We start from the raw sequence: 26,810 nt of genomic DNA on the forward strand, positions 1-26,810 counted from the left end.
TTCCCATAGCAACTCTCACTTTCTAGCATAGTACATGATTTCCTTACTTATTACTATTACTGCTTTTTGTCTCTCACCAGACCAAGAGGACCGCATTTTACAGAAGATGAGTAAGTAAACAAACAAACAAAAAAGGAAAGCGACCTGCCCAAGGGGACAGGAGGGCTCAGAGTCAGGAGCAGTCATGAAGAGCCACTTGAACTGTCTTGCCAACAAGGCTGGGTGCCTTTGGGCAAATTACTGTACCTCTCTGAGCCTTATTTGTGAAATAAGAGGGCTGAAGCGGGGCCTTAGGTCTGTGGTTCTTTGACAGAGGGGCTATAAGTTCTGCAGCTGAAAGAATGTCTCCCAAGTCAGACTCTGGACTTGAATTTGGGGGCTTCCACTCACCACCTGGGAGGCCTTGGGCAAATTGCTTAATCTCCCCGTGCCTCGGTTTCCTCATATGCAAAACGGGGCTACTAACAGAACCCAGCCTAGAAGGCAGTTACGGGGACTGAATGAGTAAAGCTGTGTAACATCTCAGGACAAGGCCTGGCCCACGGGAGCACACAGCGAACGTCAGCTGTTATTGCTGAGCCTCGGGTGGCCCGCCCGGCCTCCGACACCCTGTCAGCCCGACGCGCAGAGTGTCAGCACCACGACCTCGCTCCCGACCACGGCCTGGGGAAGCCCCAGCTTAGCTCCCCTCACAACCCCATTACCTGCTGGGACCCTAACTCAGACACCTGTACATACTGTGTTCCAGGCAGTTTTCAAGAATTTTCTCTAATGCTTATACCCTCACCGCCCCCAGGATGGGAAGCAGTATTGGGCCCATTTCTAAAGACAGGAAAACTGAGGTTTAAAGTCCAACCCCAGTCCCACAATTAGGAAGTAGTTAAGCTGAGGCCCAGCGTTCATGCCCAGTGAAAATGACACAGCATCCCTGACTTCCCCAAGGCACACAGACAGGAGGGGATGATGATCCTATGAGACAACTACTCCGACAGGAGTAAGAACAGTGAAGTGACCAAAGCCAAGGGCACCTGGGATTGGAGTGTCAGTCAGAGCTGGCTTCCCAGAGGAGGTATTGACCTGACTCATAAAAGAGGGGGAGTTATTCTGGAGGAAGAGGGACCAGAATGCATAAAGGTCCAGGGGGAGGAGAGGGAGAGAGAAGGAGCCTTATCAGGAGCTCTAAGCAGTTCACAACTCCCGGAGCAGAGAACTCGAGGGGAATGATGGGAGGGCAGGTCCTGATGAGGAAAAGCCAAGAACGCTGGGCTGAGGAGTTGGGACTCAGACATTTTGGTGCCGATGCTCATACGAGGGGTGCTCTGGTCGTCTGTCCATGACTGCCAGCTCTGTCAGGACACGTCTTTCTATTTCAAACCTTGAAACCTAGCATGCAGCTCTGTATACAAAAGGTGCTCAATTAATGAGACTGAAAACTGAAAAAAGGGAGTGATAGTGGAGAGGTGTTCCTCTGAGTCTAAGCAGATGCTGCCCGGGCCCCGCCCACGTCCCCCGGCCCTTCCCGCTTGAGTGCACAGTGGCCTCACTTCCAACGGCCGACATCTGTGTTTCTTTGCTTGGGGGGCTCTGTCTGGTTTCAGGCCCACTTTGCTTCCTGAGGGGCAGGCCTGAAGCAGGAGAATCAGGCCCCTCAGGGAGCAGCCCACAGCTGTGGCCGATGGGAGCTGGCGAGTAAGCACCATACCTGTCTCAGCCAGTCCCCGAGGGGGACGTAACGCCCCAGTTGCCCACGGTGTCCACTTCCTTGTGCCTGCTCCGTGCCCTGCTGCCTTCTCACCCCAGTCTCACTTCCTGGCTCCCCACCAGAGCTTCCTTCGCTTCTCAAATAAACTACATGCCCCTGGATCTTTGTCTTGGGGTCTGCTTCTCAGGAACCCAGACTAAGACAGCCAGATCCTCAGGCTCATAGAATGAAAGAGCACAAAATGAAGAGACCTCAGGAGTAACCTTTCAAGGGCAGAAAACAGCCAGAGTCTGTAGCTGGTTAATGGCCGAAGTGGGATTTATCTTATCAAGTTGAGTGCACAAGAGAAGGCAGGGTCCTATGTTCTGGTCTCAGCTCTGGCTGCGACATCATATGCTGCAAAGAACGTGGGCTTTCAGGAGAGGCAGACCTGGGGCTGAATCCAGGCCAGGCCACACGTGGGCAGCTGACCCCTATGGAAAGTTACACGGCACGTCAGTTTGCTCAGCTGGGAAACGGGAGCCACGTCTACTGTGCAGGGCTGTGATGACGGTTCAAGTGTGAAATGCAAGTAAAACACCTCACGGAGAGAAACGAGGTTCTTTTTCAGTGTCTTTTGAGGAACTGCTTATTCGATGTTCTAACTGCTGTCTGCATACCCCGAGTCTAGCAAAGATCTCGTCATTTCATGGGCAACCCTATGTCTCTGCAACTTTGCCTCCCAGGGGACTGAAGGTGCCTACAAGATGGGGGTCACGTGTTATTCAACTCTGCACCCCCAGCATTTAGCACACCTGGCACAGAGCAAGCACTTAATGAATGTCTGTCGAATGAATGATAAAAACAGACGAATCTCTACAAAACATATCTACCAGTGATGATGGGTTTTCTGAGCATCTATTCATTCACGAAATCTCAGTACGGAGTCCTACTATGTGCCAGGCGCTATTCTACGTGCTAACAACACAACCGTGGCCCCAGCAGCCATGTTCCTCCCTCAGGTCGGGGCTCACCCTCCAGCGGGGAGAGAGCGGTGATCCTCAAGTCAGATCGCCTGGCAATCAAACCGAGTATGCACCCAGCTCCTGAGATTCTGATTGAACTATTCTGGGGTGGGGCTGGGCACTGGGGCAATGTGCGCGTGGCTGAACACTAGTGAGATCAAGTGAAAAAAAAAAAAAAAGTAAGATCATTTCAGAGAGTGAAAGGGGCCATGAAGAAAATACAACAGAGAATGTGATTTAGCTTGTGCTTCTCAATGAAGGAGCAGGGAGGGATGGGACAATTTTGCCCCCCAGGAGACATAAGGTGATACCTGGAGATATTTTTGTTGTCCCAGCTGGAGGGAGACACTACTGGCACCTGGTGGGTCGAGGCCAGGGAAGCTGCTAAGCATCCTATGATGCACAGGACGGCCCCCGCACAGTGAAAGAGTTATCCATGCCTAAAGGTGTCAGCAGTGGCGAGATAGAGAAATCACCATCGGGAGGGACGGGGAACAGGGACCACACCAGGGAAGGCCTCCCTGTGGAGGTGACAGCAGGGCTGAGATGTGAATTCCAGCACAAGTCCCTTGGAGGAAGCGACACAGGGCGCTGAGTGTGAGGTGGCCCAGAGCCACTGTCCCAGCCTTGCACAGAAAGACGCCAGATGGTTAAACCGCCGGGTCTGGCTCACACCACCTACCAACCTAAGAGCACTCACACCTCTGCTCCTCTGTCATTTTGGGGTTGTTTGCTGGGCTGGGTGGGGGAAGGGAGAGGGAAATCCGGTGGCTTTTTGCTTGGAGACTTTCACTTTTAAAGTCCCCACAGCCCAGAGTCCCCTCCCCCTTCCCAGGCTCAGAACCGGAAAGGGGGACTGAGAGGGTGTTAATCTGGGCTGCCTATTCGAAATTCTCACACCACCTGTGCGCTCACGGCCTTCTCTTCTCCCAAAGCATCTCCCACCCCCTGGTCCCCCAAAGCTCTAATTGGGGGGCAGGGAGATTTCTTTGGAGACATCCTGCCAGCCTCCCGCAGCCCTGCGAGAAGTGATTTCCCAAGAGGAACAGGGATCCACAGAGCTGTAAATAAACAGGGCATTCCAGAGGCGGCGGGCTGGGAGGGCAGCCCGGCCCCCTTCGCACCCCCCACCCCTCACCGAGATGGCCCATTAACTTTTCCAGCAGGCGCTGGGCCCTGAGAACCTGCCAGACCCCCTCCACCCACCACTGGCAGCCCCTTCTCTTTCCCTTTCTTGCTTCTTCCCTGTAAATCAGTCCCAGGCCCACCGCCCTGGGAGCTGCACAGAGCAGCCTGTTTGCTCAACACCATGTGGGCTTTCCAAGGAAACGTCATACCAGTTCCGTGGGCAATTTTGCTGGAGAGTCTAGTTCCTTTGTACAAGGCTTCCAGAAAGATCTGAGTCAACAGGTTCCTCCGAGGCAGCCAGGGTGGCAGCAGGCCTCTGACAGGCGGCCGGCCCTGCAGAGGCCCTGCCAGCCCGAAGTGGCCGGAGCAAACCCAACACACAGGCCCCAGGAGGAAAAGTGACTCGGAGGCTGAGGCCACCTCCACTTTCCAAGCGGGGACACTGAGGACAGAGAGGGGGCGAATGACCCCCACAAAGTCAGCAGGCAGTGAGTATCTGAGCTGGGGGACCCCAGGCCTCCTGACCCCTGCCTGTGTGTGGAATTTCTTGCAGGCCACATACTCATTCCACAAGAGCGGAAAAGATCCACGTCGACTCATCCAAACAGAAAGAGATTGTCCAGAACTGGCAGCCATCGTCCTGCAAATGTGCATCCGGGGGGGGGGGGGGGCTAGGCGGACACCGCGGAACATCTCTGCTCTCTTAGTCTCCAGATTTCTCATCTCAACTGACAGCATTCCCCTGTGTCCCCCGAATCCCCAGATATCAGCCCCGTGTCAAAATCCTGTTCCCAAGGAAACTTGTCAGACCCAACGTACAACACTCCACTTCACAAAAAGAGGCATTGTCGGGAGTTTGCAGGAAGAAGTTTCACTTAAGTAATTATTTTACTAAAAACGATAATTTGCCCAGTATGCCCTGAGAGTTTTATTACAGATACCCAGAATGAAGTGGGTGATTTGTAATAAAGAAACACTCTCTGCAAACCCAGGAGTAGGAATTTTCCCCTGGGTTGTTATTTTAAACAAACACCACACAAACATATTGTCTTTTCATTCACCGAGAGCCTTGATTTACAGAGTTGGAGATCTACAACCTGGAGCTTGCAAAACAAACCCTCAGCCTTCATGTCTATTTTCTGCTGTTGAAGTTCTACACAAACACCCAGGCAGCGGCAAACAAAAGACTCAAAAATATTAAACTCCTCAGCTGTGCTGTTTTAGTTCTGTTTGTGTGTGCGCGCACCTGTCTACACATGCTATAACTTCCAGTTGTAGGTTTTTGTTTTGTTTTTGTAAGTCTTTCAGGCAAGCCTCCCACATGGTTTTGAAAGGAGAGGAAAAAAACATGGTCTTTGTTCTTTAGCTCCTGGAGTTTAATTCGATTCTCATCTCCCTGCCCTCCTGGGAAAAGACTGTCTCTTAGGTGCCCACGAGCTATTCTCACAATGAAATCGAGCGTTCACCGTTAACCTGCATTTAGGGTTCCCGATAGCTCATGGTGCAAAGATATTTCATCAGTTGCCAGAACAAATGATCGAGTGCCAAGTCTCCAACAGCTTGCGCCCTGGATAAGGGTCACTGTGGGTCCATTGGTGCTGCCGGCCTCAGGAATTCCACAAATATTTACTGATCACAAGGGGCGGCCACTACAGCTCAGGGGGGCTCCCTCCGCAGCGACATCCAGGACACCAGGACTCCCCTTCCTCCCTCCCACTGCTTTTGTAGAAGCCAAGGGTTGCAGGCCCAGCACCAGCTTCCTCTGGGGCACCTGGCAGAGCAGAAAAGCTCGGGGCCACCATCACCCTGGCTACCACCACGATGTGAACCCAGGACAGAGGAAGAGGGCAGGATGGGATGGGCCTGGGATGAAAGGGACATAATGGTGACTGGAGTCTTCTGTCATCAAGGTCACCTGAACTGCAAGACAGACGGATTCCAGCTGTATCATACCAGCTGGGAAAAACCAAAAGCACTTTCCTTCCCTCAAAAGTAAATCCGAATGCTGTTATTCCTGCAAAGCAAGGAGGAGGGCTGGGAGGAGGCAAGTGGAGAAGACTCTTCCAGAATCTCAGAAAGGAGAAGTTGCCTACATTTCAGGTTCCAGCCAGGTCACCCAGACCGAGAGCTTCTCACAATCAGAAAGACTAGGCACCGGCCGGCCCCCTCCTCAAATGACCAGCATCACTACAAACAAGTCCTCTACCCCGTGGACATAATCAAGTCACACCAGGATTTTCTGGGCACCAAACCCTACGAGGTAATCCACAGCTAAAAGATGTGAAGTTCACCACAATGACATTTAATAGGCTTCCCTGGACTTACATCTCCCCCACCTGCACCCCAAAAGTCTGAAATGATTAGCTTGGTCATAGAACTTGGCATGAAATTCTAATACCGAAAAGCAAACCAGAAAACAGTGAAGCACAAGCAGAAAGCATAGGATTCATAGTAACCATGTGGCGTGTGTCCTTTACCTTCTGTGATGGAGGGAAGGGGGCTGTGGCCTTCACCCGCTCAAAGCCGGGAGCTGGGCGGGGAGACGGGCGTGGCAGCTCTCCTGCCCACGGCACGCTAGGCTGGTGGGAAAGCATATGGCCAAAGACGTTAGGAGCTCAGAGACATGAAACGCCGTATCCTTAACATTCCCGAAGGTAAGTGTAGAGGAGGGAGGACTTTCTGCATCACTGATGCAGCCAAATCCTTTTAAAGCAGCAGAGGGGCCTTGGGCATCTCACAACCTAGAGAGAGCTTGGGTTTCCCTCCTGTAAAATCTCAGAGGACTGGACCAGGTGATCTCAGAGGTTAACACTGGTTGCCTGACTGTTCTAGACAGGAACTGTGCAAAGTGGATAACCAACAAACCCCTTGCAGGTTAGTTACAGGATCCAGTGACTGAAGAGAGTTCTTATTTTTCCGAGCAGAGCCCAAGGGCCACAGGCAGTGTTTCCGGAGTCAAGATTTAAACACACGACCATTCCTGGGAAGGATGCTGGGATCAAGGTTCTTCAGTTACTTTTCAAGGACATTTGAAAACATCTAAAAAGTGTCGTAGAGAAATAAACAAACCTAGATTGAAGCAGCTCTTATTCACCACTGTAGCATTCCTAGTATTTAGCATGGTGCTCAACACACAGTGGGAGTTGGACCATTTCTTGTATGAATAAACAGAGTGTCCAACACCCAGAACACTTCTGATGCGCCCTGGAATGTACAGGTATAGCTGAATCCACAGAACGCTTTCAACTACTCGCCTGAATAGCACTGGTATTTAATCCCCGGACTTTTCTGCATTCCCCCACAGCCTCCCAAACTCACAAACCGAGTGTTGGGTTTAGAATTGGCCAGACCTGCCAGGGTAAACCGAGCTCCACTCCTTCCAAGCTGTGTCCCTTCACTCCTCTGAGCCTCAGTTTCCTCATCTATTATATGCAGATAATCAGGCTTTCCTCAGGACGAAAGGAACAGTCTGAGGGGAGGTGTGTGAAGTAAATAAATTAATCCAGTGCTGAGAATCCACCTGGCACAGGCACGCTCGCTCATGGTGAATACCAGCCATCAGAGTTACTCCTTTGCTCAGTATCATTCGTGTTTGGCAGTAATTAGGGGCTCATTAAATTATTTTAATTTCCTTTATGTCAGACTGGTTGCTCAAGGCAGAACCAAATTGTAATGGGACTCAACAAAATGCAAGGAAGGTAAGTATGCTGCAAAAAAACGAACTTTAATATTTGGTGGTCTTTTAGCTCATCAGGACCACTCCCCCCCCATACCAGTGGGTGGGACAATTGAACACTGTCCCTAGTGCTAGAAGTGGCACTGAACAATGTGGCAGGAGGCACTGGGCTCAGTGGTAAGAAGCCCTGTTCAGCTCTTGGCTTGGCCATTGGTCCTCTTCACTCCCTGAGACTCAGCAAGGCTGAGAAGCAGCACCGCCAGCCAGTCCAGGACTTCACTGGAGAGACAGCCTACTCGCCAAACAGCCACGTGCTCCCCTGTGTTTTTCCAGGCTCCTTGCAATTAGGCAGGGTCGTGTGAGCAGAAGTGACATGTTTAAGGAAAGTATATATGACTCTTTAATTTTTTTCCCCTCTCTAGCAGCCTGAAAGCCAACTGTTTGAAATGATGTGACTGAAAAACTTAAGTCTGCCTGGATCCCTGTGTCACAGCTACCTTAAAGAGCTCTTGTCCCTCAGTGCACTTCATGAGAGTAAAAAACAAGCCTTGCTTGGTTAAGCCACTAGGATTTCAGGGTTTATTTGTCACTGCATCATAGCTTAGCCTAACCTGACTACTCACACATCTTATTCAGTGCCTCCAGAGGGTTCATGCATGTTTGTCACAGAATGGCCAGTTATTACCTATTACTTAAAACATGCACACATACACACATGATTGAAACATCAATGACTATTTATTGTGCAATGATCCAATAAGATTAAGATTTAGTAAATTGGCCATCTCTCTTGTGACAAGTTTTTTTTCCCCTTCCTTCCCCAGAGGGAAACAACTTGGTGACAAAACTGTAAGAGGACAAATATCTTGAGAATGAGAAGCTGTATTAGTGCCAGGAAGCGCCTTCTAAGGGAAGGAGAAAAGATGCTCCTGTCACTCATTCGAGCCGCACAGCTTTTTATAAGCAAAATAGTAAACTCTGGAAGGAAACGCAGGGCCAACGTCTCTGCGTCCCACTCACTAAGGCACTTAACATAGAGTCTTAATAATTTTTAACTGTGGTGTGGCAAGTAGCTAGGTTCTGATGTCACTCAGGCTTGGCTTTAAATCAAGTTAATTTCATAAAGCCTCAATTTCCTCGTATGTAGAATGAAAATTTCTACCAAGCGGGGCTATTGGGAGAATGAAATAAAATAAGGTGGCATATACAACACGCTTGGTTCAATGGCTGCCATACAGCAGGCATTCAATCAATTCGTGTCTTCCTTTCCTTCCACATTTAGAGTTTGGTCTCCAGTCCAGACTCGGTCAAAAAACAATTTTACTATGGGAAGTGGCAGAAAGAGCTTACAGGGCTGCCTGTGCACCCGAAGGTGGACGGAGGATACCAACAAGGAAACACAGGCTGCAGCCAAGTCAGAGGGAGGAAGTGGACCCAGGCTGCACACACAGGCCAGCTGTCCAGATGAGGTGGCGGGGCTGAGTCAGGGAGGCAGGCGGATCGGCTGAATTTGGCCAAGAGGCCCCAAACCTGGGACAAAGGCAGTGTGGGACGGAAGCCTCCAGGACGGCTTCCTGTGACGAAATGGTCCAGTGACTGTCCTTCCAGGCAGTGGCAAGGACCAGCCACCAGGGGCAGCATTGGGCAGCAACCCCTATTTTACTACCTCGTGCTGACTCAGAACACAGGCTCCCAAACAGGCTCTCAGGAAAGAATCATTTACTCATTTATAGAGCCATCCAGTCACTTGAGAGCTGTTCATTTGGAACCTGCTCAGGTGAGCCAGCCCTGGGCTGGTGCTGGGGCCACAGAGACAAAGAGGAAACTCTCCCTTGGGGTGGAGGGGTGGTTCATAGTTTTTCAGGGAGACAGAGGTGCAGACAGATCAAAATGCACGTGCTAAGATTTCTGAGGGGTTACTTCCATACTAGCCTGCAGGTGGAGAAAACAAGTAGCTCCCTAGCAGGAGTGAGTAGATTTTGCTAAGTTTAGGGGGTGAGTCTTTCCAGGGAGAAGGACCTACATGTGGAAAAGGAAAGAACAGGGAGGGAGGATGGCACCTTTGGGGTTTCAGGGTCAGTCTTGAGTGGGGCACCTGGCAGAGAGGGAAATGCTTACGGCAAAATATGCCTGGTAGGCAGAGGTCGGCTCTCAAAGAGCCACCATGCCAAGGTCAGGGATTTGGACTTGATCCTATAGGTTAGAAGTTACAAAGCAGCAATCCTTGGAACAGACAGGAAAGCCCACTGAAAATTTTTTATTTTGAGTGTCCTTGGACTGAACACTTTCTCCTCTGACCCACTCCTCACCACTTCCTTCCGTCCTACACTTGACCCCTTTACTTGTTTCTGCCACCTGCAAAGCCCCTAAAAACATTTGGGTTTTTGACTCCTGGGCAACTCGGACCAGGGGAGGTTTTGGGGAGATTAGTGAAACAGGATCAGATTTTGTGTTTCAGAACCAAAACAGTGGCGTGGAGGCAGAGAGAGAATGGGGACAGATCCCACGACATGTATTCCTCCCAATAATGCTTCCTCCTTTCCTCTTATTGAAAACACCAGATGCAAAAAAATCAATTCGGGAAGAGTTTCTGTTCACTTTTGGGTCGTCAGGCCCAGCAGGATGTCCCCTTCCTATTTCAACACACACAGATTCTCTCTGATTTGATTCTATTTATCAATGAAACACTATTTATTGAGCAAACTCTCAGCCAGAGCTAGGAGTTCAGGTGGCAGGGGCTGGAGAGGGTGGGGAACAAGTAAAGCCCCCGTGTGGGACCACTGGTGGACAGTACAAGAAAGCAGGATTCCGAGACACGTGGCGACCCTACAGCACGGACTGCCCATACTCGGCGTGCCAGCAGGTGCGTGCCAGGCATGGCGTGTGCACAGGGCTGGGGAGGGCACCAGCCAGGCGGTTTGAATGCCTTTGGTCCTGTGGTTCTTCTGGCAAGTGCCTTCCCCGAGGCAGGGCCACTGAGCTTCAGTTATTAAGAGAGATGAGTCCATGTAAGCCATGTGCAGAATCTACATGGCCTCTGACCAACCCGAGCAAGAAGGCTGCATAGGGATAAATTGGGAGTTCGAGATTTGCAGACTACTATATATAAAATAGATAAACAAGGTCCTACTATATAGCACAGGGAACTGTATTCAATAGCTTGTAATAACCTATAATGAAAGAGAATATAAAAAATAATATACACATATGTGTGTATATAACTGAATCACCATGCTGTACACCAGAGACTAACACAACGCTGTGAACTGAATATACTTCGGTGAAAAAAAAAGAAAGAGAAGGCTCCTATCAACTCTATCATTTTTGTAACTGAAACATCTTTTATATCTAGAAATCTTGGAGTGATTTCCCAAATCTCCTACCAGGATCAATGAGTGCACCCCTCCCAACTCTGAAAGACCAGGAAGCTGATATGATTACAACCCCGGCCACCAACAGGGCCCCTTCACACCGCTGGGGAAAACCAGAGGATTGCCAGTTCAGTGGGAGGGCCTCAAGGCCATCCCTTCCCTGGCTCGCCCTGGCCCTATCCACCAGTCATTTTCTCCGTCGGAGCACAGGAAGTGCATGCTGGCTTGGAGGTGACGGAGCCAGACCCGGAGTGCCCACAGCCCTGCCAAGGAAACTGTGAGCTAAAGTGGAGCCAGTGCTGGGCTCTGTGAACGGACCCACCACTCCCAGGACAGGCTCAGCAGGCCTGAGCAGGGTGTGGATGGCCAGTTTCCTTCATCCCAGGATACTTCTGGTCGCTGGGTGATGGCTCTTCTGTGGGGTGGGGATGAGGCTCCCAGTCACAGGTCCAGAGCCTCAGGACATCCCTCAAACTGCAGTGACTCCGAGACAGCCTCACCACACACAGGTCAGAGATGTGTTCATACCACACAGTGGTGCTGTGGAGCACGTCCAGGGCATTGCCTGAGTGCCAGGCCCTGTGCTCAGTTTCCTCATCTGTAAAATGGGGCTTATGACAACACTAAGGGTTGGTAACGATATGCAGAAACCAGAATCCTCATCCGCTATGGGAAAGAAGCACACGAAAGATCACATGTGATTCCTTCTCTAGGAAATGTCCAGAAAAGGCAAATCTATAAAGACAGAAAGTAGATCAGTGGTTGCCTAGGGCTGGGGGGAGAGTGATGGGTAACAGGCACGGGGTCTCTTCTCCAGGTGACGGAAATGTTGTGAACTTGGACTGCAGTGATGAACGCACACCTCTGTACATACGCTAAAAAAATCAATTAATTGTACACTTTCAATGGGTGAATTTTAAAGTGTACATGACTTCTCAAGATATGTTTTTAAATGGGACTAAAGCTAATATCGATGCCACAGAGACACACAGGGCCTGGCACAGAGCGCCTAGGACTTCTTATTGTGCTCAACTAACTATCTATTGCTCAAGTGAAAGTTGCCTAAAGTGCGTCAAAGTTCCTTTATTTTTATGGAGACCTTTGGGAAACTACACTGGGCCACCACCGGAGCTTCTGTGTCCCTTAGTGACCTACCCCGGTCCACACAGGACTCCCAGTTAGCGACTTCTGGCCCCAGCATGGCTGCCTGATGCGGGTAAAACTACTCCAGTCTTGGGTGGCACAGACCTGCGCTGGAGTTATGGCTCTGCCCTTCCCACTAATGCTCAGCAGGGTTGCCGTACAAATGCCCTGGGCTATGGGTGCGTGGAGCCTACACTCAGTTGACATTCAATACATTGGGGGGAAGAAGCCCTCATGCATGAGAAGACCCTGTGTTGAGACCCGAATGCACGCCCATCCTTGCGTTATCCTCAGCGCAGGCTGGTAGCTCGGCCCCTGGCTCTGATCAGTGGTGGTCGGGCCCCCGCCCCATCTCTGGAGCTGCAGGTGGACCGAGGGCAGGAGAGGCTGCACGTGCCTGGGCCTTAGGAGCACCAGGCGTGTTGTAGGACTGCCTGCCTGGCTTCCAGAACCCTTAGCCCAAGGACTTCCCTGCTCCGTGCTTTTTCAGCTGTTAAATGGGGACTAACAGAGTCCTCGAATCTTCTATGAGTGACCTGAGCTAACCCCCAAAAAGCACTCCACCGTGTGCCTGGGACGTCAGGAAGCAGTTGCTGCTAAGTGGCAAGTGACCGTGAACTTCCTGAGGGCAGGGTGGTTGTTTTCTTCCTCGGGCAGGTGCCCGGGGAGTGTCTGCTGATTGGACAGAGGAAAAGAACGGGGGAGGGGAGGAACTGTGATGGAGCTGGCTGGTCCGGGGAGTCCTAAGGAAACAGGGCCTTAAGTCAGACAATATAGAAGAGGAGAACTCACACGCTGCTATGACTGTGTAACCTTGAGCAAATTCCCTTATTTCTCCGAGCCTCAGTTTCCCTAAGCTGGAGTAGGTGATCCTTAAAAGTTCCTTCCAGCTAGAACACATCCTTGGTCCCACTAATGCACCATGTTGCTATTATTCTCATCCTCCAACGTCCCCCTTCGGGGGTACCAGAGGGCCTCAGACGTTCTACCCGGACACCCACAAATCCCACTTCTAAAAGTGCCAAAACCAGGCCGTGTCCGACTTCACAGTGTCAACTCAAGCCCTCCATCTTTGGCAGGTCTCAGCCACCAGTGATCCAAACTGTTTCTACGCTGGGGCTCTGTGCACCCATGAGCCTTTGCTCTTGGCATGTGAAGTCTTCCAGCTCTTCTGAGCTGCGTGGCTCTGGCAGAATTCACCGCATGCTCAGAATCAATTCGGTAAAGTTCCAGACCATTCTACAGGATAACGAAACCACAGCGCTCTCTGTTAGGGCAGGTTAGATGCGGGCCTGTACACTTCTCTGCTCCTGCCTGAAGCCACCATCTCCCTTTCCCTAAATTTCCTGGCCAGAGAGAAATTTTTTCCAGCTTCTAACTGTCAGTCCATATCTCCCCTCCTTTAGCCCCTGTTATCCTGGCCTCTCCCTACCCACTCTGGGCCGCCACCCACCTCAAACAACTTGGCCGTGACATCCAGCTCTGACCTGGTTGCGTGCAAATATTTTAAAGGTGCTGTTTCCAAAAAGACAAGGGTGCAAAGGAAAATAATTTCTAAAAGTCCTCCTGCACAGGCCGGGGAGATCCCATGGGGGCTCCGAGTGTACACGGGGGCTGGGGGAGCCTGAAATGGCTTTTTCGTTAGAGCAATTTAGCCCAGTCTTGTATTTTAAGAACAGCGGGAAAGTAATGTCAGCTGAAAGGAGTTTTCTGTGTGCTATTTAACTAAATGGCCCTGCAGCTGGAGAGAACCATAGGCAGACGTGTTATGATTCATGGGCTCCCAATTACAATGATCCTCTTTTATTGTATAAAAACAGCAACCCAGCCATTCTCCACCCTCCCAACGCCTGCTCCCTCCAGCTCCCTCCAGCTCCTGCCCCCATTGGCTGGCAAGGCTGCTCAGCATCCTGAAAGTAGCACCCAGATTCTCCTCTGTCTCCAACTTGCAGCTTGCAGCCCACTGGGATTCCTTTTCTCACCAGAGCCAGGGAGGAGAGGGTGGAGGGGGTGCCGTGCCCCCTGGAGAATGTTCTGTTAGAGACACTGGTAGACTGTGGAATTGGCTTGGGGGTGTGGTTTGGGGAGCTAAGGATGACAGGCGCAGACTCGGAATTCTCTTCTGTTTTGACTAAACTCACATATACATACACTCATGCGTGTACTCCGTTAGCAGAAAGACTATCAGAGTGTCCAGAAGAGCGTCCTAAAACTGCCCCTTGCCCCCCATCTCATTCCAGGCTGTGGTGGAGCTGGCTTCCAGAAGACTTCAGAAAGACATGGGGATGACTACAAGTATCAGCTGTAGACTCAGTGCGACCCAAATTCGGAGCTTGGCCACCTTCTCTCTGTGACCATGAGCTAGCACCTAACCGCTCTGAGCTTTGGTTTCCTGTCTTTAAAATGGGGCTGTGTCACCACTCTCAATGCACCCTTGAGGGTCACACTGAGTGACACAGGGAAGAGAAAGTGTGGAGCAGAGTGATGGGCACATAGTAGGTGCTCAGTTTGCAGGGAGTTGGTAACGCAGTGTGTCTGTGGTATGTCTGGGTATGCAGGGAGCTTCGCATTCATTCAGTCTCACCAGCCAGGGTGGACAAAGTCAGGGTGGCTGAGGCAGGGGATGGCTGTGGGGGGCACAAATGTCAGCCCCGCTGGGAAGTGTTTTTCTAGTCTTTCTGCAACACTGATTTCAACTGTCCCGTTGGCACAGCCCCCGCCTACATGCATGCAGCCTCCTCAATGTAGATTCTGGTCCTTCCTTGGTTTTCTGCAGATGTTTTGGAGTCCAGAAGCCGCAGCTGCAGGCATCCAACCAGCCCAGAAAATCTCATTCATCTTTTCTCTCTACCCTTCTTGACAGCAGGCTCCTTCTCTCCCCCACAGAGGCTGTCCTGCGCCCCTGACTGGGAGGATTCCCTCCTAAAGAAAAAGCTAATTCTATTTGGCCACCCTCTGAGGCCCCAGGGATACAGGAATCCACTTCCTGCACTGAGCCTGACTGCAGATGGTTCCCAGGGTTTTGCTGGTTTCCCCCTGCCAGGTGAACCCAGTGTGGATTTAAACCCAGGAAAGCAAACCAGCGTGTGCTTCCCCCTTTCCACGCCAAACGAAGCCTCTGCACCCCTGAAGTACAGCCCAGACCTCTCACACCAAAGTGAGTGAACGCCTGGGTCACACTCCTTATTATCGATCCCCCGTGAATCAACATTGCAAGCACTTATTCACTGCAGATTTCATGTGGTAAATACTGTTGCAGTGAAACACTGCATAATTAGATTTAATCTCCACTAAGTGTTTCTAGTACTAGGGGACCACAGTGGAGCAGAAAGAGGAAGAAAGTGTGTGAACTGTGGCTTTTAACAGGTAAACTGTTCATCAGGGGGTAAAGAGAGGTGTCAGCAAGAAGAGTGATTCTGGCTCTGGTTCCTTTTGATTCCATTTTAAAGTCTGATGGAAAGTGATGGACCGTTGTCAAGACTGCTTTTCTCCTTGGGTGTGTGCTATACACATACGTACACACACACACAAACACACACACACCATTGCCAATCAACCCCTCTTAAGTGCATGACTTTAAGCATAGGAACAGGAAATAGATTGTGGGTACATGTTCTTAAAATCACAACCTGTTCGATGTAGGTGGGGGCCTTAGAGAACGGTGGGGGAGGGGAATCGGGAGGACTTTTTTTTTCGTTACAGACGAAACTACCTTGTCAATACTAAAAACAATATCAACTTTACCATCTATCACAGGGGTATGTGAATAGCTGAGCATCCTTGGAGAACTGCGCTATCCGGACTTGACCATGACACAGCACGTTACAGTACCTGAACACTGCACCAGGGTACCACTGAGACATTTTGGAAGAGCCTTCCATGCCAGTAGTTGCTTAGACTTGCCACAGACGAGTGTGTATGAGAGGAGGGAGGAGAATTGCAGTGAGATGGGGCCAGTGGGGTTCTTGAAATCTTTGACAGTAATCCATGCATGTTAATTATGGGGCACCTCAAGGATACAATAAAGTCACCTCCTAGAGGTCTTGGCAGTGATAATGATGGTGGAGGTGATGATGGTGATAACAGGTAACGTTTACTGAGCACAGTCCACGTGTTAGGTGCTGTGTTAAGCCCTTTTATACATTTCTTCTTAAGCTTTACAACAACCCATACGGCAGCTACTGGAATAATCTCCATTTTAGAGATGAGGAGACTGAGGTTTAAAGTTGTAAAGCTATTAATTGAGCAGAGAATCAGGGATGCCAGTCCTTGCTAGAGGGATCCAGTGTGGGGAACCTGACAGGAGGCCCTCTGAGAGCATCCCCTCCATGAAAAGCACAGGTGAAGGGTCATGACCAAAGTTATTCTGCTGATGAGTGGCGAGGTTGCAGGTGGGACCTGGGGAGCCCGAGAGTCAGGAGAAAGGCAAGTGTAGTGTTTGTGGAGTAAACTGGTACCCCTTCTAGTGTTTTCAGTCCCACTCACGGAATTATTGCAAAAGGAGAGCTAGTTACTTCCTGGAAGCGGCTGACTAACATCAGGTTAATTTTGGATTCCTACTGGCAGGACCCAGAAGAAAATCTCCCCGCATCCCTCACTTTCTTAGTGTGCTACCTTCTTTTTGCCCTAAGGCAAAACCGGTCCCCTGCTCTGAAACTTTCCAGAACTCATTTTAGTTCAAATAAGAGCCAAGCTGATTTGTCTCCATAAGGCAGAATGCTGTCAGTCTTAACCTTCCTAAAACACCTGACATTCCCTCCTCAGAAGCCTGCCGTGTCTCCCCAGTACCTACAGATCAAAAGCCAACCTCCTCCACGTCCAGCCCCAGGTCTGACGTTATCCCTGGGCGCAACCTTCCCTGCATCCTCCTCTCCGCCTCCCCAGAAGACATGTGGCTCCCAGGACTCAGTTTTAAATTCATCAGGAAAACCTTCTTCTTCTCATCTTAGGCCACAAATACTATCAGCCAACTCAACAACCGTACGTCCATTCACCCCTTCTGCCTTACCAGTTGAACCCCAATTTGTTGATGGTAGCAATGTGCCTAACTAAAAACACGTGATTGCCCCTCTGTGGTAGGTTTGGGGGGCTGCTTGGTTCTGGTCAAACTAAGGACAGAAGTCCCTGAGAGGGGTGTCCCTTTCCAAATGTAACAATAAAGCCACAATAGGGAAATGCTCTTTATTTCTCATTCATCCTACTTTCCCTTTCCTGGAATGTAATTTGAGGCCTGGAGATACAGCAGCCACCTTCCCACCATGAGACGACAGACGTGGGTCCAAAGGCCTACACTCAAAGGGTGGCAGAGTAGAAAGACAGAGCCTGGGTCCCCAGTGGTACAGCTGAGGCATCATCCCACCCACTTTCTTGTTGTCTGACACAAATAAGCCCCCATCTGGCTAAGTCAGCAGTGGGCAAGATATCCAACACATCTCTAGACATTGTTCCTCCTCATTTATGGTCAGTTATGATACTAGTCCCTCTAGGAAATCCTCCACGGGTCCCTCAGAGCAAAAGAACTATGCCCTTTGTTGTGTTTTCATAGCAGTTACTTCTCTCAGTTATGCATCTATTTAATCCTGCTTGATTTGGCCTGCTGGTCTGCTCAAATTCCTAGTCCCGCTAACAGCTCCATAGTGCCTGGAGCAGTGCTTTGCATCAAGGTTAGACAGACGCTCTATCTCACCAGCATCCCCCTAATTTCTGGAGCCATGCACTGGCATGTGGAGTGTGTATGTTCTGAGGTCTGGCACTCTGCTTGCTAGCTGTTCGGTCCTGGGCAAGTTAGAGAACCTCTCTGTGCCTCTAAAAGTGCTTATGACTGCAGGCTTTTATTAGCATAATGACTATTATAGTTGTGGAATGAACAAGTGCATCAAAACGTAGTTGCTAAATGAACGAAGGGATGAAACCCAGAAAAATTCCTATGAGTTCAAGCCACTGGACAGTGGTCACTGTTCCCTCTTCTGCTTGCACCTGACCTTTAGTTTCATTCTAACTACAACTTCCCGTACCCAGGGAGCTGCTATACTGGGGTGTTTAAGGCTATGATGTAAAGGCTTGGCTTCAAACACAGAGTTTAATTTTTACTGTACTGCTTTGGGCCAGTTTTTTCACCTCTCTGAGCCTCAGTTTCTTCCACTGTAAACTTGGGATAATCACATTATTTATCTCATAGGGTTATGCAAGAATTAAAGCATTAAAGCGTGATAAAGCATGTAAACTATACAGCATTATGCCTGGCCTACAGAAACAGTAAGTATTTGCGACTGTTATCAAACATTGCCATTATTTTTTTTGTCAAATGCACGGCATCCCACTGAATCACGTGGTCCTGATGTGGATGGGACATTTGGGGTGGGGATGCCTTTCGGCATGTTAAGATACACTGTGTTTACATTGGGAGAATACTTCTCTTGAGTGCCAACAAACATTTGTGTCATTTTGACTTTTTCCTTTAAATGGGGATTAGTTAATATAGCCGATTTAGCCAAAAACCTTGGCCTCTAAATTTTTTTTTCCCTTAAAAGCTGTTAACTTCCAGTGGATCGTTTGGATCCTTAGTTGACACTAAACCTGGACAGAAGGTATGCATGCACACGAGGACAATCACAGAGCAGAGGGTTTAACAGCAGCTCTGTTCACACAGATCCTTGGTCCACTTATTGTCAGTGACACGTTTCAATCTTACTTCTAGATTTTCCCCCTTTGGCCTTAAAAGAAGATGTTTATGCAGCTTTATATAACTTTCCCTTTAAACTGAAATCAAACCTTTATGTTAGTCCCATTCAAGCACTTGATTGCTCCATTAATTTATTTGTACTATTAAACATGCCATTTTACAAGATACTCATTCCACTTGGTTGTCATCCAAATGCTTTTTGACATTACTGCCCTGGGACTGAACTGCCTTAACTCTGTCCTCATACAGAGAAAATCACCTTTTGACTGAAATCATGAAGAGCTCTCAGAATCTCACCCCATCACTTCAACAAGCATTAATTTCTGCTTTACATTAAGGAGTGAGAGTGTTATGTGTGAGTGTGTGTGCACGTGTGTGCTTTAAGAGGGTAATGGTGGGAGGTCTGAGCGACCGAAGGGATGAAGGGGAGAGATACCTGCCCCCCTTCCTGCCGGATGGGGCCTGCCTCAGACTTAGGGAGCTGCAAACTTGGAGACAGAAGGCGATCATCAGAGCGCAGGTAGGGCAGCTAAAGGGCCTGAAAGGATTTGGTGATCCCTAGGGCTCAAGCTGCGCAGCGACACTTTCAAAGGGAGGGGTCCGGGGAAAGTCATTATTCCCCCACTTTCCTCCTCCCCACCTCCCAAACAAAAGGCCATCGCGGAAATAGCTGAAGGCGGAGACCCCACTGGCTTTGAAGCCGATCAATCAGGTGGAAGCCTGAGCAAATCACAACTTGGCCTCCCTGTCAAGTTTTCTCCCCAGCCTAACACACCACCCTTCTCCGCCGCCGCCGCCGCCGCCGCCTCCCGAGCTCCGCACAGAGACGAGGCCAAAGGGACCGTCCTGGGATGCTCACTGGTTTCCAACTTTCCGCTCATCCCCGTCTCCGCAGCCTCCTGCAAAGTGGCTGGGAAAAGGGCAAGTTTGCAAAAGCAAGGATACCAGGTCCTGGGGAAGCCACAAAGAAGCCGCAACACCAACAAAGATGAACCTCTCGTGGGGCAGACGAAAAGGGCCAGCTGCTGTTCCGGGGCGCGATCGTGGGCTTGGGCGAGCAGAGGCGGGCTGCGGGCGTGGGCCCGCGGGCGGCGCACAGCGGGGCCCGGGGGCCTCCACCGTCCCCCCACCGCCCCTCTCCACGCGGGCTCCCCGACACCTGAGCGGGGCGTGGGGACAGCGCCGCGCTCCGGCCCGGCCCGCGGCAGGTAGCTCGGGCGGCTGCCTGCCCGCGCCGCGCGCCCGCTGCCTGCAGCCACCGGGAGCGCCGAGAGGAGAGGCAGCCTCAACCCACGGCGTCATGCTTCCTGCCACCACATTACGGCGAATCGTCACCAGGAGAGGGGAGAAGAGGGGAGAGCGGGGGAGGGAGGGGAGCACACACACGCAGCCCCCCGCCTGCCAAAACCCGCGGCGCCGGGGCCACGTCCCGGGAGAGTCCCCGCGGGACCGGCCCAGTTCGCACAAAGCGCCGCAGTTTGGCCAAGAAGGGAGGGAGCCGGCCACGAAATAAATAAATAAAAACAGAGTCGGGTCTACGTAACGCCCTGTCGAAAGCGGACGCCATATTTTTTTGTGGCTTATGTCGACATAGGGAAACGTAGACATGTTTTTCCTCCTCCTCCTCTTCCTCGGTCTGCCTCCCATTTATCCAAACTTATAATCAAAACTCTTAAAAAAAAAAACTCCCCCCCTCTGGATCCTCCGATTTCCTCCCACCCACAAAAAGAGCCCGCACCCCCCCCCTTCCGCACCCCCCTTCCAATCACAAACCCGGCCAAGTCCCATTAACAACACATTTTTGGGAGCCGTGGCGGCGGCGGTGGGAAAGTTAGGCTGGAGTGGCCGGTGCCCGATGTGCGGGGCTCGGGGCGGGCGGCGCCGGGCGGGGGGTGCTCCGCGCCGGGGCGAAGTTTCTTACCTGCGCCGGGGCTGGGAACGCGGGGGCCCGGGCTGGGAACGCGGAGACGCGGCACGGGCGTTCCAAAATGGAACTCTGCTGGCTCCCCCCACCCACTCCCCACTCCCCACCGGGCGCCCGGCTCGGGCTCCGTGGGAAAAAGGGGGAAAGCCAGCCTGCCAGACAGACAGACAGAAGAAGCCCCCGTACGGAGAACAGTGGCCAAAATTTTTAAAAGAAAAAAAAAAAAAAAAGGAAAAAAAAAGGGGAAAAAAATGTCTCGATCAGTGGGGAATCTACGCCAAAACCCACATGATCTGTAACGTCAGCATGCGTATTTGCATACGATACCACCACCCGAGCTGCCACCCGGGCTCGGGTTCCGCAGAAAGTTACAAAGTGAAATTCAGCCCCCTCCGGAGACGCCGGCGAAATGTCATTTTCAGGCGGGAGCTAGGGGGGAGGCTAGCCCTAAAGGCTCTGGTTACTAGCCAAGGTGGGGGGGAGGGGGCAGTAAATTAACTTAAAAGTCTGAGCCCAGTAACGGACTCAGTGGAATTTCTGCGAGGGGAGGAGGGGGAGGCGCGAGCGAGATCATTGAATATTAAGCACGACCCGGCGCGGCAGCCGCGGCCGAACCCTGTCGGTGCAATACCCATTTTCTTTATGAAAAGTTCAAGGTGTCACTGATGAGCTCGACAAACTGTTGATCCTGACCACGTGGAGTGGCTGACGGAGGGACAGCGGGACGCGGCTGATCGCTGTGAGCCGGCGGCACCCAGGACCCGGCGTCCCCTCCGCAGCGCGAGGGGCAGCGCGCGGGTGGGGCCGCCGCGCGCCCAGGGCGCTGCCTGCGCTTTCTCCCGCCTTCGGACTCAGAGAAATAATAACAACTAAAAAAAAAAAAAAAAAGAATTTTTAAGCGAGGCACATTTAACTCCTGGAATAGTAATGAGAGGGCTTGGGGTAGGGAGGGTAAGAAAGAGCCCCTACTTATATAACGACTCAAAATTTGATGACTTTTGCTGGAAGAGATTCTGAGATTTCCGCTTGCGCCAGGTCTGAGGTTGGCGAAACAGCCTCAAACTTTTTTTCCTAAGAGCCAATAAACAAACAGACGCCCCGGGAGCTGACTTCAACTCTTGCCGGGCCGGCGTTCGCTGGGAATCTCAGACTTGGAGAAATGCACACTCCTGCGGCGCTCGCAGGGAAGTCCCTCGGAAGCGAGGCGGGTCGCTTTCGGAATTGGGACTCAGCTGTTCCTGGCGGGAGGGAACCCCTAACCGCTGCCACCCCCTTGATCCCCTCGGGCTCCTTAGAGCAAAGGCGGGTCAGGATCTCGCTGCCCTCGGTCTGCGGCCTCGGGAAACGTGAACTTGCGTATTGGGCGCGGCGCTCCTGCAACAGTGCACAGCTAAGGAATACTCATGGATTTGGGATCCAGAGGACGCTTTAGACTCTCACGGAGAGCAAACTGTCTGCGCCGCCCGTTCCTGCCAGATGGACCAGTTTCCCCTCCGTGGGCATCTCGGCGAGTCAGCATCTCCCAGGTGTGAGCTGAGCGCAAGCGCGCACGAGCAGAGCGCGGGTGAGGGGATGCTGTCTGGGGTCTACTTTTGACTTTCTAAGCGCAGAGAGAAGACAAAGGGAGCCTGGGAGGCTCTGCGGGGTCCCTGTTCGCCCTGAGGATTAGCGGGCACGGAGCGCTGGGGTTTCCCGGCCCGCCTTTGCTCCGGGGAATTAGAACGAACTCTAGCGGCGGCTTGTGACTCGGCTCTGGGCGCGAGGGCAGCAACAGGTGGCCATGCGCGGCAGAGTGGCTGGAGGCGAGGACCAAGACGGGGGTGAAAAAGACTGGCCCTGGGGCTGCGTGGCCAACGCACTGGGTAATCTTTTGGCATTTTCGTTTCCTAGGCTGAGAAGAAATTAACCGCAAGGTTTTTCTAGGGTCTCCCCTAGGGCTCCAATTTCTATTCTTTGGGTCCCCTGAATTTTTTACAATAAAAATAAAAATAGCTCAAATGCACACTTTTTTTTACTGACTTGCTCCTGTTTGTTCCGTTATTACGGATGTAGGATTTGTTTGTTTGTTTGTTTGTTTGTTTTTTTACAGTGCATAAAACTAGGTCCTGGCCTGGGAGGGAGGGTCTCTTGCATGGTGCTCTGAGAGGCATACTGTCCCGGCTCTTAAAGGATTCTATTAAGAACTTCCTGGATGACTCTTACCAGATCATAGTGAGATCCCCTCGTGTCTTTCTCAGACTCATTTGATAACTTCTGTCTAAGATCCTAATATACTTGCTATCAGTATCAGAATTTAGGAATACTATTTTTTTCTTCCCTCAAGGATGTACCAGAAGAGTAAAAGAAAAAGAAGAAAACCCATCAAATTTAATATTTTTATATTGCTTACTCTTGATTCTTCCAGGTCATTACATTGATTCCCCACCCTCACCACCCCACCCTGAAAATAACTATAATTCTCAGTTTGTTTCCATAGAAATTACTGAAACCTTAAGGAAGCTATTCCCATTTTGAGGCTGCACCTCCTTCTGCTGGCCAATCACTCAGGAGGTGTTTTTATAAGCTGTGTTTCCTCTGCCTCCACCACACTGGCATCTTCTTCTGGGAAAGGTTAAGTAGGGTAAATCCTGTGGACTGTCCACTAAGTTCCCATGCCTTCAGGACACTTGGATCTCATGGACACAGTGGGGGCCTCTGATGTGCTGCAGTGTCTTTAAATTGTTCAAAGTTTAGCAGGGGCTGAACCTTCACTATTAATAGCAAGGGATAAAACAAGGGTGACTTTTGCATTAAGTGCTATGATTTCAGATTGCTTTATGCCTAGATGGAGTAGACAGACCCTTATCTGATATGATTCAGGAGCTCTGGAACCAATAATTATCAGGTTAATGTTTATTGAGTCCTTTGTAGGCATATGCCAGTTGCTACTTAATCTTTACAACAACCCAATCAGGCAGCGATTCTCAAAATGTTTTGTCTCAGGTCCCCTTTAAACTTTTAAAATTATGGTGGACCCTAAATAGCTTTTGTATATGTGAGTTATCTACATCTTGATATTTACCATATTAGAAATTAAACTGAAGAAAATCAAAGCATGGGGATTTTTAAACACACTTTCCATTAGCCATCAGAGCAAGGACACGATTAGTTGTCATATAGCCTCTGGAAAACTACTGTATACTTGAGAAAGAATAGGAGTCAAAAGAGCAAGTAATCTTTTAGACCTATTACCAAAAGAGATTTGACCTTGAGGACCCCCTGGAAGGGTCGTGGGGACCTCCAGGATCCCTGGATAACATTGTGAGAAACACTGTTGAGGTAAGATATATTATTATGCCCATTTTACAGATGAGGAAGCCAAGGCTCTTAGAAATGTAGTAAATGGAGGGAGCCAGGATTTAAACTGGGTTCTTTAGAGGCCAGAGCCAGAGTTTTTATGATTGTACAATTCTGCCTTTTGTGAACAACCTGAGCTCTGCCCTCAGCCTAGAAGAGCTTCCAGTGCTTCCCAAAACTACTTTTATTAACAGCAATTACCTTTTGAGGCTCTATTATATACCAGTCTTTCCTAGTATTTTCTTGTCAGATCCTTACAACCACCTTCCCTGCGGGTATTGTTTCTCCCATTTTACAGATGACCAAACTGCCGTTCAGAGAGGTTAAGAAGCTTCTTCAAAGTCACTCAGCCAATATGTAGAAGAATCAGGACTCAAATCTTTGTCTTGTGGCTTCAAAACCAAGGAAAGACAAGAATCTATCATAGTGTTTTAATAGAGGCCTCATGCAGAGAAAGCAGCTTCTCTCCATAATTTGGTGAGAACTAGGTCTGGCTGGGAAGTCTTGAAAATTTACAAATGGCAGGAGGAGAAGAAATGAAAGCCACAGCATTACCCTTATGGGGCCCCTAATCGAATGACAAAAAATCCACACTGGCTCATAAACCCAAAAGAGACGTGGTGGGTGGGGAGCAGCAAAGATTTGGAGCTGAGCTGAGAATTGTGGGGCTACCCCTTCAGGACGCCTGGTCCCTGCATGCACATGCTAGATAACTTTTTTTTTAATGAATGAAAAAAGAAAACCCGAAACACAGAGAAGAAAGCAAAAAAAAAAAAAAAAAAAAAAAGAAGAAGAAGAAGAAGAAGAAGAAAAACATCAGCAGTCCAACCAGGTACAGGTTATAATTTTGGTATGTATCCTTCCATATGCTACATTTATTTATTTTTTCCATTATAAGACTCTTAAGAGAAATGAAAACTATTAAATATCAATTTGCCAACTGTAGCATGGAATGGTCACTACTGACATGACTTACAACAAAGCAAGACAGAGGGTGACCTTTTGGAACATTCAGATTGTTTTGCCGAATACCTGCAGGTGAGAGGAAGAAAGGAAGTATGCTAGACAGAGGCTGTTTCCTTCCATGTCTGCCTCTCCCCACCGCATGGCTTGGTATAAAACGTCTCATGCCTTGAGATCAATCCCATGGCATCAGTAGCATCAGAGCTGGGACTGGATGCTTTCAAGTTTACAGCAGGAGATTGACTTGGCTGTGGCTTGATCCTGTTTGGAGTGTAGAGCTAAAAGCTTACCAAACGGGGAAAACTGAGAGCTTATTATTTATTTGATTTGACAGCCTGGTTTGATTCTTGCATCGTCTCTGTGAGGAAAGCAGAACTGGTCCTATTCTCCCCATTTTGCAGAGAAGGTTACTGAGGCTTATAAAGGTTACAATCATTAGTTCAAGTTCACAATCTAAATTTAGAACCACGGTTTAAATCCAGGTCTTGTAACTGCGAGGACAGTGCTATTTTTGTGTCCCTTCTTCATCATTTACTATTGCACCAAAAGGGGTCTAAACGTGGCTCCTATCAGATGTTGTCTCTCTTCTTTTTGGAGAACCCTGGAGGAGAATTATCACCCAACAAGGCCTTTTTATCTATACTATTTTAGATATACTTATGCATTTATTTGTCTCCCACGAGAAAGTAAGGTTCTGCAGCCAGGTACTTTGTTTAGTTCATTGCTGCTGTATCCCCATGTTTAAACCTACCTGGTGTATCACAGGCACACAATAAGTGTTGAATGAATGAATAAATGAATGAATGAAATGCCCCTCTTGTCTGGGCTCACCCAGTTATAGAGAGCCAATGCTGTTCGAGAGTATACACAACTTCTGTTTACCTAGAATAATCTCAGCTAAGAGCATCATTTCCCGGGGTCAAGGCTTCTATTTCTATGGCACATAGACTTTGTGTTTGTTGAGACAGTGCACAGAAAGTCAGCCCTCACCTGGGTTCCTAGCATGAAAAATGTTAGGTCTGCATGGGTCCTTAGGCATCTGTTAACTCTAACTGGCTCACTTTACAGGTGGAAAAACAGCGGCTGTCAGTTGGCAGTGCCAAGACTAGAACCAGAATTCTCCCAACTTCTGGCTTACGATAATTCCCCCGCAGATTTGCTTATAAACAACAAAGCTTCAAGCCTGCCAGAGAGAAACAGAGCTATGTTCTCAGTCAATATATCAAGGAGCTCCAGCAGATCTGCACAGCCAAGCACTATGCAGGGAAAGGCTTACGAGGCAGGGAGAGGAAGCATCTAACACAAAGGTGTGTTAGGAGGCTGAGGGCGAGACATGGTCATACGGGCCCGTGACTTTAAAGTTGGACAATAGCGCCTACTGGCTTCCTTCATAAGATTTTTGTGAGCCTCCCATGAGACATCATATGCGAATGTACCTCTTCTCGCTAATGAACTTACACGTGTCTTGTGTGGTACACGTTGATCTAGTTAGTTATTTGGCAGCTCTAGCTCTGGGACTTGAATTCCAGCTCCAGCACTCACTTAAACTTCTCTAGACTTCGGCATCCTTATCTATGAATACTAAATGGGGATAATGATAGCACTTGTCTCCCAGGGATGTTGAGATAATTCACGTGAAGTATTGAGTTTCAGCACTTGACTCACTGTGAGTGCTCGGTAAACGTTACCCACTATTATCATTTCTCGTATGAAAATAATACATCTTTGTCGTGGAAAATTTTAGAAAGCTCACAGAAATAAAAACTATCTCTTGAAAGAATGCATAAGCAAAAATAAATGTATTAGGTAAATGGATATATATCACTCAGTTTTACCACTCAGAAGAAAGCATGATGAACATTTTGCTATATATGTGTGCCT

General features: G+C 49.7%; 1 protein-coding gene across 1 annotated transcript in view; it reads right to left on the minus strand.

Annotated features, from left to right (window-relative positions):
• The window catches only part of ZHX2 (zinc fingers and homeoboxes 2), a 142,221-nt gene extending 121,150 nt beyond the window's left edge, over positions 1–21,071 (minus strand). The window contains exon 1 of the mRNA XM_031439566.2: positions 20,628–21,071. The gene's annotated coding sequence lies outside the window, so the exon portion shown is untranslated. The remainder of the gene's footprint in view (positions 1–20,627) is intronic.
• Between the last annotated feature and the right edge of the window lie 5,739 nt (positions 21,072–26,810).

Source organism: Camelus dromedarius, chromosome 20, assembly GCF_036321535.1.
Source record: "Camelus dromedarius isolate mCamDro1 chromosome 20, mCamDro1.pat, whole genome shotgun sequence".
Taxonomy (NCBI): Eukaryota; Metazoa; Chordata; class Mammalia; order Artiodactyla; family Camelidae; genus Camelus; species Camelus dromedarius.